Source organism: Wyeomyia smithii, chromosome 1 (assembly GCF_029784165.1).
Source record: "Wyeomyia smithii strain HCP4-BCI-WySm-NY-G18 chromosome 1, ASM2978416v1, whole genome shotgun sequence".
Taxonomy (NCBI): Eukaryota; Metazoa; Arthropoda; class Insecta; order Diptera; family Culicidae; genus Wyeomyia; species Wyeomyia smithii.
Genome location: NC_073694.1, coordinates 188,504,646 through 188,520,560, shown reverse-complemented (window position 1 = coordinate 188,520,560; position 15,915 = coordinate 188,504,646).

Here is a 15,915-nt window from a genome sequence, read left to right as displayed (position 1 = left end):
GGAAACACGGTTCGGTGAAGATTGTGCCTACCTACGCGTTGTCCTCGCTGTATCCCGCTAACGTAATACGCATGTCGTTGGAAGAGCTCAAGCGCAAAACCGAAGCTTTCGTAATTTTTTACGGAGTTGACAATTTTGTTGGAGAGGTGGAAGACTGGTATCAACATTGTAGCAGCATGAGAGCAGACCGTAAGAACTTGGAAGAACTGGATCTTATAGACCTGCTCACTGAAGCCCGTTCTTTCTTCCCTGCGACTGAGAAAGTGATTTAAATTGCACTTGCTCTATCATGTGAAACATACACGATTGGACGCTCGTTTAACACATTACGTCTAGTGAAAACCTGGCTGAGGTCAACAATGGTTGAACAGCGGTTGAGTGCTCTCTGCTTGCTATGTGTTCATCGGAAGATCTGCCCTGAGCTTAGATTTCGACGTAAGCGCCAGAAGCACAAAACTGGTCCAGAAGCGATTTGTTTTAAATCGTTCCCAAATGAACAGAAGCGCTTCATTACGCAATCTGATCTGATAGAATCTGAGTGAATATGTTGTTTTAACAAGTTTTTTTATATAAATGCGATGAGTTCTAACCGCAACGTCACTTTTTCTGCAAAATAGCAAATCCATTTCAACGTTTTGCACGAAAAGTGACGTTGATACGCCTGAATAGTCTAGTTTGCCATGCGTACTGATCTATAGTCAGCAGCACCATGTAGAGACACTCTATCTTTACAATTTATCTGAACATTAAAATGTTAAAATTGCTATAGTTCCATAGCCAGAGTTGTTGTTTTTTCGTAGGTAACAAAAGAGAAGCTTGGCCTGACCTTTTACGCTGTACCTATGGCAATTTCAACAATATAATGTTCAGACAAATTGTAAAGATAGAGTGTCTCTACATGTGCTTCATATATGACTTGTTCGAATTCTGCCTCCTTGACAAAATATAGCCTAATGAGCATTCAAAAAGCAAAAGAGCGAAATCAAGCATACGCTGCACTGCACAAGCATAGTACAGTCAAACCTGTTTTTGTGCGAGGGATAGGGACCGCACAAAAAAAATCGCATAAAAAAATCATTTGAAACTTCATGTGCAGCTACAAACACAATTTCCACAGCATTATTGAAAAAAAAACTTATTTTATGCGGTGGATAGGGACCGCATAAAAAAAAATTCAGTTAAAAATAACTCGAAAGGTGTTGATTCTGATTTAGAATACCTATGAGAACAATTTTAAAACATCGGATTGATGAACGAAACTTTTTTAAACATGCTAATCCTTTCAACCGCTTTCCTTCGTGCACAAGTAATTCGTGACTTTTCCTACGTAAAACTGGCTCAAATAATAATTTTTGGACGCAACACTTCTTTAATGCGTTGGAATTCATTCCAAGAATCGGAAAAACTAAATGGCTGAAAATGTTGTCGGAAGTGGTCCTTTTTCATATGCCGCACAAGTCGCACAAGAAAAATAATCGCATAAAAAAAGTCGCACAAAATAAATTTCGCACAAAAAAGAGTCGCACAAAAACAGGTTTGACTCTACACTTTTCTACACTCAAAATGTTTTTCACGTTATTGTTACGTGAAAGTTCCTATACTTGTTCATTTTCTGTCATTTTGCATAATTTATGTGACAAACATAACATCTACGTAAAAATCACATGTATGTGTTGGTTTATCACGTATCATCTACGTGAACTTTACAACGTCAAACATGATGTATCGCGTGAACTCTCTGTGCGAAAATATCCAAAAATCAATATGGCGAAACGTTTGTCTAATTCAGTGTCAGAACATAAACAGATTTTCTCGATGGTTTGCAAATAAGTGTCAATATTCAGTCTTTAGTTACCTGAACACAAGCAGCTTCAGCGGATAGTAACCATCGCCGATGATGTCGTCAGTTTTTATGTTGTTTTATTCATTTACGAATTGACAAATTTGTATACCCGAGATTTATTACGCAATACATTTCGATAATGTCTGATAACCATTTCTGATCTATTAAAAATCATAAAAATAAAAAAAATACACATTGCAGAAAACGTGATAGCAATCGGATACTCAAATGCTTTTCACTTTACTATTAAATGAATTCTACGTGAAATAAACATGAAATTCATATGTCTACTGCATAAGATTCATAGGATAAATCATCCCACCAGTTCATGATGAACTCAAATGACAATCACGTAAAATCTACGTGAAAATTACAGTGGAAAATATTCACATAACTTTTTCGGTAATTATAACGTGAAAAATATTTTGAGTGTATGCATACCTTAACGTCACTACACTGTAAATAACAATCACGTCAAAGTAAAGTGATTTGCTGTTGAATTCCCACTACTTGCCTAACATTTCAGAGTTCAATGAAAATCATTCGAAATATATTAATGCGAAGAACGATGAAATCAACAGCAAATCACTTTATTTTCTGTTGGTATTAGATGCAATCGTTTTCAGGATCTGTAAAAGAGTCGTTTTATTGTTATTTTAATTTATAAGATTCAATTGAACTTGAGCTTAAATAATTTCATGATCTCTGGGTTAATGAGCTGCTTGCACCGTTCGCCGTCGTCACTATTTGTGTTTCGCTTTATAGTTTTGACGTTTTTCAATTGGAATTGCAGCTGTTATTCAATTGATTTAAACAGTGGTGATAATACAAGAGATATTCATTATAATACGATAGTGATTTTCATTAACCAGTTTTTAACGTAAGATCATTTCATTGGAAAGTGTTAATCATCGAGAAATCAACACTAAATCACTTCAACTTGCAGTGTGATGTATAGAATTGAGTCAAGTGCAAAAACACTTGAAGTAATCGTGACATTTTTCATATAGGGCCGAACGAATTAGAGATGTCCAGCTTCTTCTGTCTTGGGCAGCCGCTCTCCAGTCTCCTCGTACACCAGCAGATCGTGCATCTTCTTCCACCGCGCACATCCACCGCGTGCAAGGCCTACCACGGAGTCGACGGCCTCTTCCTTGTTCTCTACTGAAGATAGTTTTGGCGGCTCTCTCGTCAGGCATCCTGGCTACATGTCCAGCCCACTGAAGCCTGCCCCGCTGTATTACCTTCACTATATCAGCCTGTTTATTTATTTATTTATTTTTTACTTTACACTCAAGAACTCCGAGCACTCGTCGATCAGCTTCCTTCAGCGTCCATGCTTCATGTCCGTAAATCACCAGCGCACAGTGAGGAATCGCTGGCCATCAGCCGAAAAATTTTTTTTTCGTTAGCTGTTTCATGATATTTTTCCTTTATTGCTATAACATTCAAGTGTCTAAATCCAAAATTTGGGCGCAATATCATAAAATCTGATTTTTTATGACTTTTCAAAGCTTGGCGAACTGACGTTTTTTGTTTTTTTTTTTTTTTAAATAACATTACTTTGAAACGCTCTGTAGCTTCAATGATAGCTTGGATTTTTTTGACGTCAAAAGAAAAGTTGTTGTTAATATTCTGCAAAACAAGCCCTTTTCATTAGGTTTCGTAAAATTTGGTTATAGTAGGCCTGACACTAGGAAAAATTAAAAAAAACGTGATTTTTGTTGAAAAGTAGCTTAAAAGTTTAGTTGCCGCAGTTTTCCACGGTTGTGACTACATTCAAAATTTAGGTAAAAACGTAAGCTTTCAAATGCATACTGTCCGCTGTAGCGCAAAACTGCGCAAGTTGTCACTTTAGTGAAAAAAGCGGTAGCAGTTTTTTTTAGTTTTTATTTTTGAAGTTGAAATTTCATCCAGGATTAATTTTAATCATAACCATGATACCCCATTAATAAAAATTTATGTAATCGTACTCAATCCGTAAGGATAACATATGAATTTGGGCAAAAAATCACAAAATTTATCAATGAAAAGTATAAAATAAGTGTTAAACAAGAATTAATCATGTCAAACTTGATCACTTTCTGCAAATGTAAAACAATATTAAAAACATTCAGCCCTTTTCAATTTATGATCATGAAATTCGCTAAACTGATTGAAGTGTCAAATACTAGCAGCAAATTCATACCATCAAACTCCGGCTAACAATATCCCGTTTGAAGATTGCTGTTGCTTCGCACTCGTTTGCATACAAAAGTAAAGCACACACTTTGCTTTATGAGAAAAAAAAACAAAGAACAGTCGGCGCCCTCCGCATTTTTTCGTATTCATTTAGAATGTTGTGTCATTCCAGTGTCTTGGTTTTCAAATTCATAAATTCGTTGAATTTTATTATGGAGCCTTCAACTTCAGCGGCACCACCTAATTCAATGTCAAGTGAGTTGTCAATTCATGGTGTTATACATGTGTTTAAATGTCCTCTTTCAACCACAGAAACCGGATTAGGAAGATAACATATTTATGAAACAATGAAACATCGAAAATCACTAGAAGAAATGAAAATTGCAGCGAAAGACATTTTTCCTACTGATAAGTATAATGAACTTCAAATTTTCTGGAAACAATTCAACACAAGATTCAAGCGATCACAGCAGATGATGATGATGATGACTTTTTCAATTTGTAATTAGTTTGTATTACTTATGTTGTTTTAGTTTATTTAAAAAAAAACATATATATTTAGGCAAAATTTGTTTAGTTCGAGGGGTCGTCCATAAATTACGAATTTTTTCAATGGGGAGGACGCCCGGTGGCACTACTTGTGGTCAAAGATCATATAATTCTATAAAAAAGGAAAAAAGTGCCAACAAATATTAAAAATTGGGTTTCGTGCTTTATGGACAGTCCCAAACAAAAAATTGATGCCAAATTCGTGTTCAGCGCCCCAAAGTTATGTAAATACCAAGTTTTTGTCGCATTTATCGACACTTTTTTTGCTTGGCCAGCCTTTGTATGGAGTCGCCCCACTGTGCAGCGTCCTATACAGCGCTAGTTTTGTGCGAGTTTGCAAAATACGGGACCTTAGCTGGTTACGCAGTCCGTAGAAGGCCCTGTTTGCAGCTGCGACTCGTCGTTTCACTTCACGGCTCATATCGTTGTCACATGTCACAAGCGTACCAAGTTAAACGAATTCGTCAACCACTTCAAATCGTTCCCCATCTATCTCCACCTCAGCACCAACACCACAGGGAATCCCACGCTCTCTGCCAGCTATGTATTTGTATCTCGTTTTGGCAGAGTTAATGACTAGTCCCAATCTCGCTGCTTCTCTCTTAAAAGGTACGAAGGCCTCCTCCACGGCCTTACGGTTGATACCGATGATATCGATGTCGTCCGCAAAACCAAGAAGCATGTGAGATTTCGTGGTGATCATACCGTTTCTTTCCACGTTTGCTCTTCGTACTGCACCCTCAAGAGCGATGTAAACAGTAGGTTGGAGAGCGCATCCCCCTGCTTCAATCCATCCAACGTTACGAACGCGACTGATGTCTCGCCAGCTATCCGCACGCACGATTTTGATTCCTCCAGTGTCATACGACTCAGCTTCATTAGTTTCGTAGGGAAACCGTGTTCCAGCATGATCTGCCACAGCTCGTTTCATTTCACTGAGTCGTATGCCGCCCTGAAGTCCACAAACAGATGGTGAGTCGGTAAGTTGTACTTCCGGAACTTATCGAGGATCTGTCGCAGGGGGAAGATTTGATCCGTCGTGGAACGCCCTTGTCGAAAACCAGCCTGGTATTCGCCAACAAAGGATTCCGTTAACGGTCTCAATCTGAAGAACAGGATACGGGAGAGCACTTTATATGCGGAGTTGAGCAACGTTATGCCTAGATAGTTGCCACAATCCAATCGATGGCCCTTCTTATAGATAGGGCATATGAGGCCTTCCAACCACCCTGTACCTCTCTCTGTTCTGACGCGTAGCCGCAGTGAGCATGCGGCTCCTGGCACGGTTCTTCTCATCTGTCGCCCTCTGGCACTCTGCATCAACCCAGCCATTAGACTGTCTTCCACGCGTCGTTCCTACCACCTCTCTCGCAGTCGTTCCGATGGCGCCGTGGATACTGCTCCACAGCCCATTTATGTCTTCCACTCCTTCCGTCTGCTGTTTTGCGATCCGTTGATCCAGCTATCTGGCGTATTATGCTGCCACGCCATCAGCTTTCAACCGCTGAATGTTGAAACGCGTCGTCCTCTCTGTGCGAGATTTCAGCACGTTCGACAACCGTGCGCGGATCTTACAAACGACGAGATGATGGTCAGAGTCAACGTTTGGTCCCCGAAAAGACCTAACATCAGTAACATCCGAAAAGTGTCGACCGTCAATCAGTACGTGATCGATCTGGGAGCAGGCTTCTCCATTTGGATCCATAAAAAATTAGGAGCTACATATGGCCATTCCTCTGGCCGCGGCAAAGTTTATCAGCCTCATGCCGTTTTCATTGGTTGACGAGTGGAGGCTATGCCTCCCTCCCAACCTGTGCGTTTGCGTCTCCGATGACGACTTTTACGTCGTGTTTTAGGCACTCGTCATAGATTCGCTCAAGATTGTCATAGAACTCATCTTTGACTTCATCGGATTTGTCGTTTGTCGGTGCGTAGGTTTTGATCAAACTGTAGTTGAAGAATTTGCCCTTAATCCTCAACACGCATATACGGTCATCTACGGGCCTTCACCGAATGACTCTTGTTTTCTGATTTCCCAGCACTACGAAACCGATGCCCCGTTCCGCTGCTTTGTCGCCACTGTAGTAGATGTGATACTGAAAGAAGTGCGTGCAATAGGATCTACTGCACGGAATTCCCTTTCTCCGGAATTTGGCCATCGAACCTCCTGAATCGCTGCGATTTCGACTCCCTGCCGCTGTAGTTCTCGAGCAAGCAAGCCAGCCCGCGCCGGTTCATTGAGAGATCGGACGATCTAAGTACCCAATTTCCAATCGTTTACCTTAATCTTTTTCCGTGTTCGTAGCCTAGGTCTTTGTCAATTGATCCGTTCCGTATTTCTAAATTCGTTGTTCGTGGTTGAAGAAAGGTTTCGGTATGCTACCTTACCTTCTTAAGTGTAGCTGGCGGGATACAGCATTCCATAATTCAGCCGCCCACTCTGGGTCAGACGCTGTTGTACGCCGCCCCTATGGGGATACAGCCGCGTACGACCCCGTTCCCAGTCAGCATACGACCATAGTTTCCACCGGGGGTTGGTTACCCGATCTCCGCTAAGGTTACTCGTATTCCGGTCGGCATCACGTGGAGGTTGGGATAGGAGTTGCTGGACAGAGGTGAATGGCCACATTAGGGTCTCAAGTTACACGTGTCCAGCCATTTGCCAACGTCATTCTTATTTTTGCTATTTTTCTGCTAATTTTCCATACTATTGAAAACGGCAACAAGCATCTTGAAGGAGAATGTTTATACCATAGTAATACGTGAAAAATGAAATGAAAGGAATAATATAAAAGGAAGATAGTTTTTAATTAACGAAATTGTTATTGTTATCTTTCTACGGTAGGTTTAGCGTAAGTTAAATTACTGTTTACTTTTGTTAAGTTCTAATAAAAAATTAAATTTTGTGTTGATCACTAAGTACTAGTATTCATTTCTATTTTTCAAAATACCATCTTTTTCACTTCTAAAATTTTGAAGAACTTGCCCCCCCTCCCCTACATTTTGAGAACAACTGTAATCTAATGATGCTAAATGATTCTAGCAATTTCTTAGAACCAAGAAGCCTAAGGGGTAGGCTGACCAGATTTTCTCGGGATTAAAACGGGACAAATGGGTTCAAAAAACGGGACACTTGATAAAATTGATTTTTGAAAATTCTTAGCAAACAATTAAGCATTGCTTTGATGCACTTACCCGATCCTGAATTTGTGTGATTTTTTGCAATGAGTTCCTGAAATTTGTCACATGATGATCGAGATTTTGACTAACAATTATCATGGTCTCAACTTTCAATCGCGACTTTTTCGTCAGTTCACGATAGGGGATGTCCTTCCAGTGGTGCGGTACTGTCAGGAAGGCACAAAACGTACTCAGTAATATTAAAAAAATCCTGGCTGCTTGGAAACTTATTTTCCATTTAGGAAGAGTTTCAATGCAAAGCTCTATGTAAGATTTTTTCAAGGAGTATCCGAAATGGGCAAAAAGACGGGACGGTTAAAAATAGTCGAAAAAACGGTACTGTCCCGTTCAAAACGGTACGTCTGGTCAGCCTACTAAGGGGGTTTACAAATAATTTACATAAAAGCGTATTTTAATGAAACTTCAATTTTTTCTGTTCTCTCGGCTCTCGTCGTGTGAGGTTGATTTTCATTATACCTCCGCTAGCGTACAGTGTATCGGGAGATTGTGTTAATTTTTCTGCAAGTGCCATTTGCAACCAATTTTTACGGATCTTCCGCGGTCGTTTTCGTTCCGGTTTTCGATCAAGTGGGTGGAGAAAAAGGCCTTGTGAAGTTTTGGCGGCTTCACTTGGTCGGTTAAAGTTTCGCCACAGTGTTTTTTCGGGCTAAAAAAAAAATTGCCCTGCATAGCGTGCCTTGGCTCTTTTGTTTCAATGCGGCGAGCCTATTGTTCTCGGTCAGTGCGACTGGGATTAACGCGTGTGCAATCTTGAAGCTCATAGTGTAAAAAAATAAAATAAAAAAATTACTCGCACAATAATTTGTAGACAACGCGTCTAATTTATATTTATCGAGTAAAATTATAAACTATCATTCTAGTGTCTTTTCGACTGTATGTCATATGCGGTTGTTCATTAAATCCGCCAGCGCCTGCAAAGTGTGTCGAAAGACTTTCGATTAGTGAAGCGGGAATTTGCGCGTGTGCAACTTAGTTAAACTTTTTATTCGATTGCTCATATAATAAAATGAGTAGTAGTATGGAGTCCGATCGTGAAGATGGCGAAATAGACTTAGTGCTGGGAAATAATTCTCAAGATGACGGCCTTTATTGTTCCTCATCGCTCCTGAACACCCCTAATCACAATAGGGAGAACGATGACTTTGAGGACGTAATCGACGATAGCATGGATGATAGTGCAAACGTTACGGTGCTAAACATTCCTCTTATTTCTCCATCGGTTAAGGGTCACGTAAAAACCCCACCGAAAGGGAAAAAAATCAGACTGAGTGGAGCGGCCGTGAAGCGTTTTAAACATCTGCTCGAAGACGGACACACTCCCTCAGAAGCTCGTCTCCTGGCTAAACAAGGGACATCACAAAACGACTCAACAAAGCGTTCCAGAGAAATCAATTGAAGCGGTTCTGCGAGCAGTGGTGGAAATGCTCCAACCGCTAAAAAGGTAAAGGAATCTGCTCAACAGAGCACTGGTTTAGCAAGGGAAGGTTCTTCGGGAAAATCTACTGTCCCAGTGGTACCGAACAAACCCTCCTACAAAGAGGCTACAAGTTACATTAGGGTAGGAGTTCTTTCGAAAAAATACCCTCATGTTGAACTTACAATGCCACAATAATTAGCTGTACAAAAGGCAATTTTACTGAAAGTAGTTCAGCAAAAAAAACAAAAACTTAAACCTAAATTTGGCACCTGTCAATTTAGACCAGGCTTCCTTGTTGTTCACTGCAAGAACCAGGATACAGTTGACTGATTAAAAAAGATAATTTCTACCATTACTTTAGCGGGCAATGTTGAGCTAATGACGCTCGATAATGAATTCATACCACAACCGGACGCTTTCATTGGATTTTTCCCACGAAGCGTGGATGATAGCAATGATACAATACTAGCTCTGCTAGAAAGTCAAAACGAGGGACTGGTGAATGATGCATGGAGAGTTCTCCGACGCAAAATCATCAACCAACAACACATAGAACTTACTTTTCTAGTTGATGGTGTGTCCCTTCAATCAATTAAAAAGAATAAATATGTTTTAGACTATAAATTCGGTGATGCTCGAATACGCAAACAACCTCCAAAAAAACCTGTGCCACAATCGAATGGTAAGCAGGGAGATGGAGGTGGCAAGAGCGATGGCGGTAGTGGAAGACAGAGGCAGAACGTGACCGACGACTGCCACAAAACCTTGTTAGAAGCTGGTGTAGCCTCTAAGGATATTGGAAAATCCTGTGAGGAAGTCCCAGCAGAAGACAAGGTTATTGTCACAGGTCACAAAAATACCTCAGGTCTAACCACTGTGATGCCAATATCCTCTGTTTCGAACAGACTGAAAATAGTTAAAATTACTCCTGAATACAGGGAGATAAATTTTTCAAATTTTTCTGGTAATGTCGTGCCCATTGAGAGGGAACATGAAAATCCCCCAAAAACGGCCAAAATTACCATCATGAATAATGTCATCAATATTTATAATGCGAATCTTGTTATTGCAAAGGGAGTACTCGAAATCCCATGCATGAGGTTCGTACAAAACACACTGGATGCCATGTTTATCCAGGAGCAAACAGCGATTAAGAACATAACTTCTGTAATCAACAAACAATCATGTAAGTTGATTTTTAATCGTGTTACTTTATCTCTTAAGTCAACCAGGAGCAGTAAGACTTCATTGCTTACAGAATTATTAAAAAAACACATCACGGCCATCATAGATGTCTTCATCACTTGTGAAACGTTGAAAATCTGCGTGCTTCTAATTCACTCTTTGGACGACACGGCGGATACAACACATTTATTCAAGGTATGGATCAGAATTTTTAACTCTTATAACATAGGAAGATGGACTAACAAAAGTTTCTCTCTAAAAATATTGACAAAATCATCAGTTTTAAATTATAAATTTATAAGCACGATAATCGACAATACGGATTACGCTGCAAAGGTTTTTCTAGCTGTTGGTGGGTTGTGGGATCCTAGATTGGTGATACTTTGATTTGCAATGTCTGCCATCAAAGTAGCACAAATTAACATCCAACACAAACGAACAGCAGCCATAAATCTTTGCAGAATAATTCAAGCAGGTACTGCCAACATTGCGTTGGTCCAAGAACCTTACTTTAAACATGGGAACTTCTTTGTTGGTAATCTAATAAATCCTAACTTTGATATTTTTAGCAAAAGTGGAATGAACAATCCTCGAATTATGCCACGCGCATGCATACTCATAAATAAAATAATAAATGCTACTCTTGTCTCCAATTTAACTACTAGGGACATCTGTGTTGTCAAAATAGATGTTAAAATCGAAAACGTCAATAGACAGTATGTCTACTGCTCTGCATATTTTCCACACGATGAGGCCTCTCCCACGGAAGACTTCAAAAAAGTTGTGGCTTATTGTGAAAATGAAAATTTACCTTTTATTGTGGGCACTGATGCAAACGCCCATCATATAATTTGGGGTAGTTCAAATATAAATCCCAGGGGCTCTGACCTGATGGAGTATCTTTGTTCTACGAATTTGAATATTTTAAATATAGGAAATGCTCCAACTTTTTCAAGCCACTACAGAGAGGAAGTGCTAGACTTAACACTCTGTACAAATAATGTTATTCATGAAGTGAACAATTGGCGGGTTTCTAACGAAGAATCATTGGCTGATCATAGATTTATATTCTTTGAGCATCTAAATGATTGTTTAGAGGTAACTCGTTTCAGGAATCCAAAAAATACAGATTGGGACGCCTATGTCGACGCTCTAGCGTCGAAATTTCACGGGTATGAATCTGTTTTGGAAAGCCCACATGATCTAGACGATGCTGTTGAAATCACAACATCCTACATCATGGAGGCTTATGAAGAAAGTTGTCCCTTACGTACAATTAAATCAACACGAGGCACGTCCTGGTGGAATACTGAACTTGCAAAATTACGCAAGAATTGCAGAAGGCCTGGAACAGACGGCGTACAGAGGGAATCATTGCTTTTAAAACAGCTCGGAAAACCTATAAAAAAGCTCTGAAATCCTCTGAACGACGGGGTTGGAAAAACCACTGCACAAACATTTCTAGTGTGAATGAAACTAGCAGACTTAATAAAGTTTTAGCGAAATCTAAGGACTTTCAAATTCGCTGATGATTATCTGGTTATAATTACTGGAATGTGTATAAGCACAATTTTTAACCTGATGCAACAGGCTCTAAAGGAAACTGAAAAGTGGTGTCGTGAAGTTGGGCTCTCTGTAAATCCCAATAAAACATCACTTGTATTGTTCACTAAAAAAAGGAGAATCACTGAAGCTCGTCCACTTCGTTTCTTTGACTCTGAGGTCTGTGTGACAGATCAAGTTAAACACCTTGGAGTAATACTAGACTCTAAACTTAACTGGTCTGCTCACATCGATTTTAGAATCAAAAACGCATGCATGGCCTTTGGACAATGTAGACGAACAATTGGTAAAAGCTGGGGTCTTAAACCTAAATACATTTACTGGATTTATACTGCAATAATAAGACCAATACTAGCGTACGGATGTCTCGTATGGTGGCAAAAGGGAGAGCTGAGTAGCATTCAGACAAAGTTAAACCATCTACAGCGGATGTGTCTTATGTCATTGTCTGGTGCATTCTCTACAACACCCACTGCTGCTTTAGAAGCTCTTTTTGGTATAAAACCGTTGCAAATTTTCTTGAAACAGGAAGCCTACTCATGTGCATACCGGTTACAAGCAAATGGATTTTGGCACTATGATATCGATAATAACAATTCCCATTCACGTGTGTGGTCACACATGCTCTCGTGGGACCAACTTATAGTTGCTCCAAGTGATATGACTCTTCCTGTGAGTTTTCCTTATGGTGATTTCAGTACCTCTTTACCTGTGCGTAATGATTGGATATCAGGCCGCATAGAAAGAGAAATTTCGGTTCATATTGTTATTTATACGGATGGATCTCTGCTTGAAGGAAAAGCTGGAGCCGGAGTTTACTCGAGTGAACTAAGATTGCAACAATCTTTTTCATTGGGTATCTACTGCACAGTCTTCCAAGCTGAAATCTTTGCTATTATTTGTGGAGTGCTGGCAGCCCTCCAACAAAAGGTAATTGGGCAAATAATCTATATTTGTTCTGATAGTCAAGCTGCTGTCAAAGCACTTGGTTCTCACAACTCTAGGTCGAAGCTAATCATTGCGTGTCGCACTTGTCTAGAAGAACTTAGCATCATGAATACTGTTGATCTTCTTTGGGTCCCTGGACACTCTAACATTGCTGGCAACGAATGGGCAGACGAGCTTGCCCGAAGTGATGCATCAAATAATTTTGTGGGTCCTGAGCCCGCGGTACCTATTCCTGAGTCTTGGATAAAACAAAAGATCTGCTTTTGGGCTCTATCTGAGCATAACAGGTTGTGGACAAATCTTGACTCCTGTCGCCAAACAAAATTGTTTTTACCAAGCTTATCTGTAAAAGTTAGTAACTATCTTTTGAATTTATCAAAAAAGAACTGCAGTGTGCTGATAAGAGCTCTAACTGGCCACTGTAGTTTGAACTATCATTTAGCAAGCATGCATCGTTCGAATACTTTTGGTTGCGACCTCTGTGAAGGCGATTATGGGTCTTCTTTTCATTAAGTATGTAGTTGTCCCAGACTTGCCCAACTGCGTTACAGGATTTTCGGTCGTCATCTCATAAATGAATCTGAATATAGATCTCTTGATTTGAAAAATATCCTTCAGTTCATTCTCGATTGCGGGAAAGAACTCTAGTGCCTTCTAAATTTTTGCTGGGACTAGGACTAGGAAGACAAACTTTATGGTTTGTCACTGATAATTCCTAGAACACAAATATCCCATGCTTTTTCTATGTTTTCAATCCTTTCTTTATCCTTTTCCTCTTCTACTCTTAATACTTCCTCCTTCTTCTATCTTTTTTTTCCCTTTTTGTCAGGTAAATGATGAGAAGGTTCCTGCGGTTAGGCACAAATCCTCCACATGTGAGGGGAACGTGCCGTTATAAGCCATGGCTTTTTAGCCGACCTACCTGATACCTGAACAATTATCATGGTCTCAACTTTCAATCGCGACTTTTTCGTCAGTTCACGATAGGGGATGTCCTTCCAGTGGTGCGGTACTGTCAGGAAGGCACAAAACGTACTCAGTAATATTAAAAAAATCCTGGCTGCTTGGAAACTTATTTTCCATTTAGGAAGAGTTTCAATGCAAAGCTCTATGTAAGATTTTTTCAAGGAGTATCCGAAATGGGCAAAAAGACGGGACGGTTAAAAATAGTCGAAAAAACGGTACTGTCCCGTTCAAAACGGTACGTCTGGTCAGCCTACTAAGGGGGTTTACAAATAATTTACATAAAAGCGTATTTTAATGAAACTTCAATTTTTTCTATATTCAAAAGTTTCGAAAAACGTCTAATTTCAGCAAAAAAAAAGGTAAAAGATTTAGAATTAGGATAGTTTCTACCTGCGAAAAATACTTCGTTTATCAAGTGACATACGTTTTCAAAGTTTCATTCACATGAAAAAACATTTACGTATATTTTCCAACAATTTGGCGTGGTTTTGCTAAACAGCCATCAGTATGACGAAACTAACGAAATACAAACATGGCACAATGGCGAAGCGTCAATCACTCTCACATAAATTCGCAACTTTTACATTGTTGCTAATATTTTTTGTTGTAAGCACTAATTGAACAGTACGCTATGGCGCAAAAACATGCTTACATTCTCTTAACTATTGCGGACAAAAGGTACTCAATTGATTGTATTCTACGAATCCTTCACAATGCTTTATCTCACGAGATGAGGTGTGGAAAAAAGTTAATCGACTCGATTCAAAAGCGAAAAATATAATTTATCTAGAGAACAACAGGACCCGCAACCCCCCTAACGAAGGGCGGAAAATATAGAGACGTACCAAATAGTTTCCATCATCAGCATCCGGTCGCCAATGTCTCTGACATTGTGACATGCAAGTACAAAACAATTTAGCGAATCCAAACCCTCAGGGACAATTTCGGTTTTATTTTTTGCCATGTTCACGAGATGATGAAAATTTCATAACCAGCCACGCTGCCTGATGCAAAGCGAACACAAATGGGTCTCCGTTGAAACATACGGTTTAATTAAAAAACTGTCCATTGTCTTTCATTATCATAATTCAATCAAATTTATGTGTTTCCAAATAATTAAACTTTTGACCAGGAGCTTTTTTTTCGGCTGCAAAAACAATTTTTTCTTGTATTGTGTTGTACACCAAAGCGGTATTTCATTAGTCGACACTGTTGCCGATTTCCACCGTACGGGAAGCGGGTGGGAAAACATTTTGGGGCCGATATGCGATATTTGGTGCAGCTTCGGAGGCAACTGGCAGCTGTTGGGAGTCTTGGATGCTTTGGACAATCTTCCGCACTTGTTCCGTGCTAAATAAAGGTGCGAATTTATCACCTCTCTTCGACGTGATGCCCTTTACTGCTTTGAGGATTCCTTCCCAGCTAGAGTCCGCACTATCGCCTTTGATATTATTGGAAATTTTCACTCCAAACGGTGATCCGAAGTTGGGCCATTGTACCGGTTGCGGCGAAATAGGTGCAATTTGTGCGATCAGTACAATGAATAGAGCTCCTACCAATGCCACTGATGGATTCATGTTGGACGGATGATAAACAGTGTAAAACTGGCTTCTAGCTAGAGCTAATAAATCGTTTTATACCGACCATTCGGTTCGGTTATCAGATGTCGTTGTCGCTAGAGATTGAGTGTAGAACTCGATTGTAGCGAAGACTACAAAATTCAAGACTAGGCAACGGGGATGGTTTGCGATGCGCAGCATCGGACAATACTGGCTCTGTTATCTGTAACAAGTGCTAGCTATGAGGTCCACTATTGATCAATTGTCTCTATCATATATTATAACATAGTACAGGGTGTCTACACCTGAAAAAAAATTCAAAAACCTGGAATTATCAGGGAATTTGGAAAAACCTGCTTGTCATTCTTATTCTGACGCTAATGAGCATACTAAAACAGTAGTTTCTAGCTATTGATTCGATAACCATACGAGTACGATATGCAGTTCGATTGCAGAAAACGCCTTGAACTAGGTCACCTAGTATCAACAACATAGCATCGAAA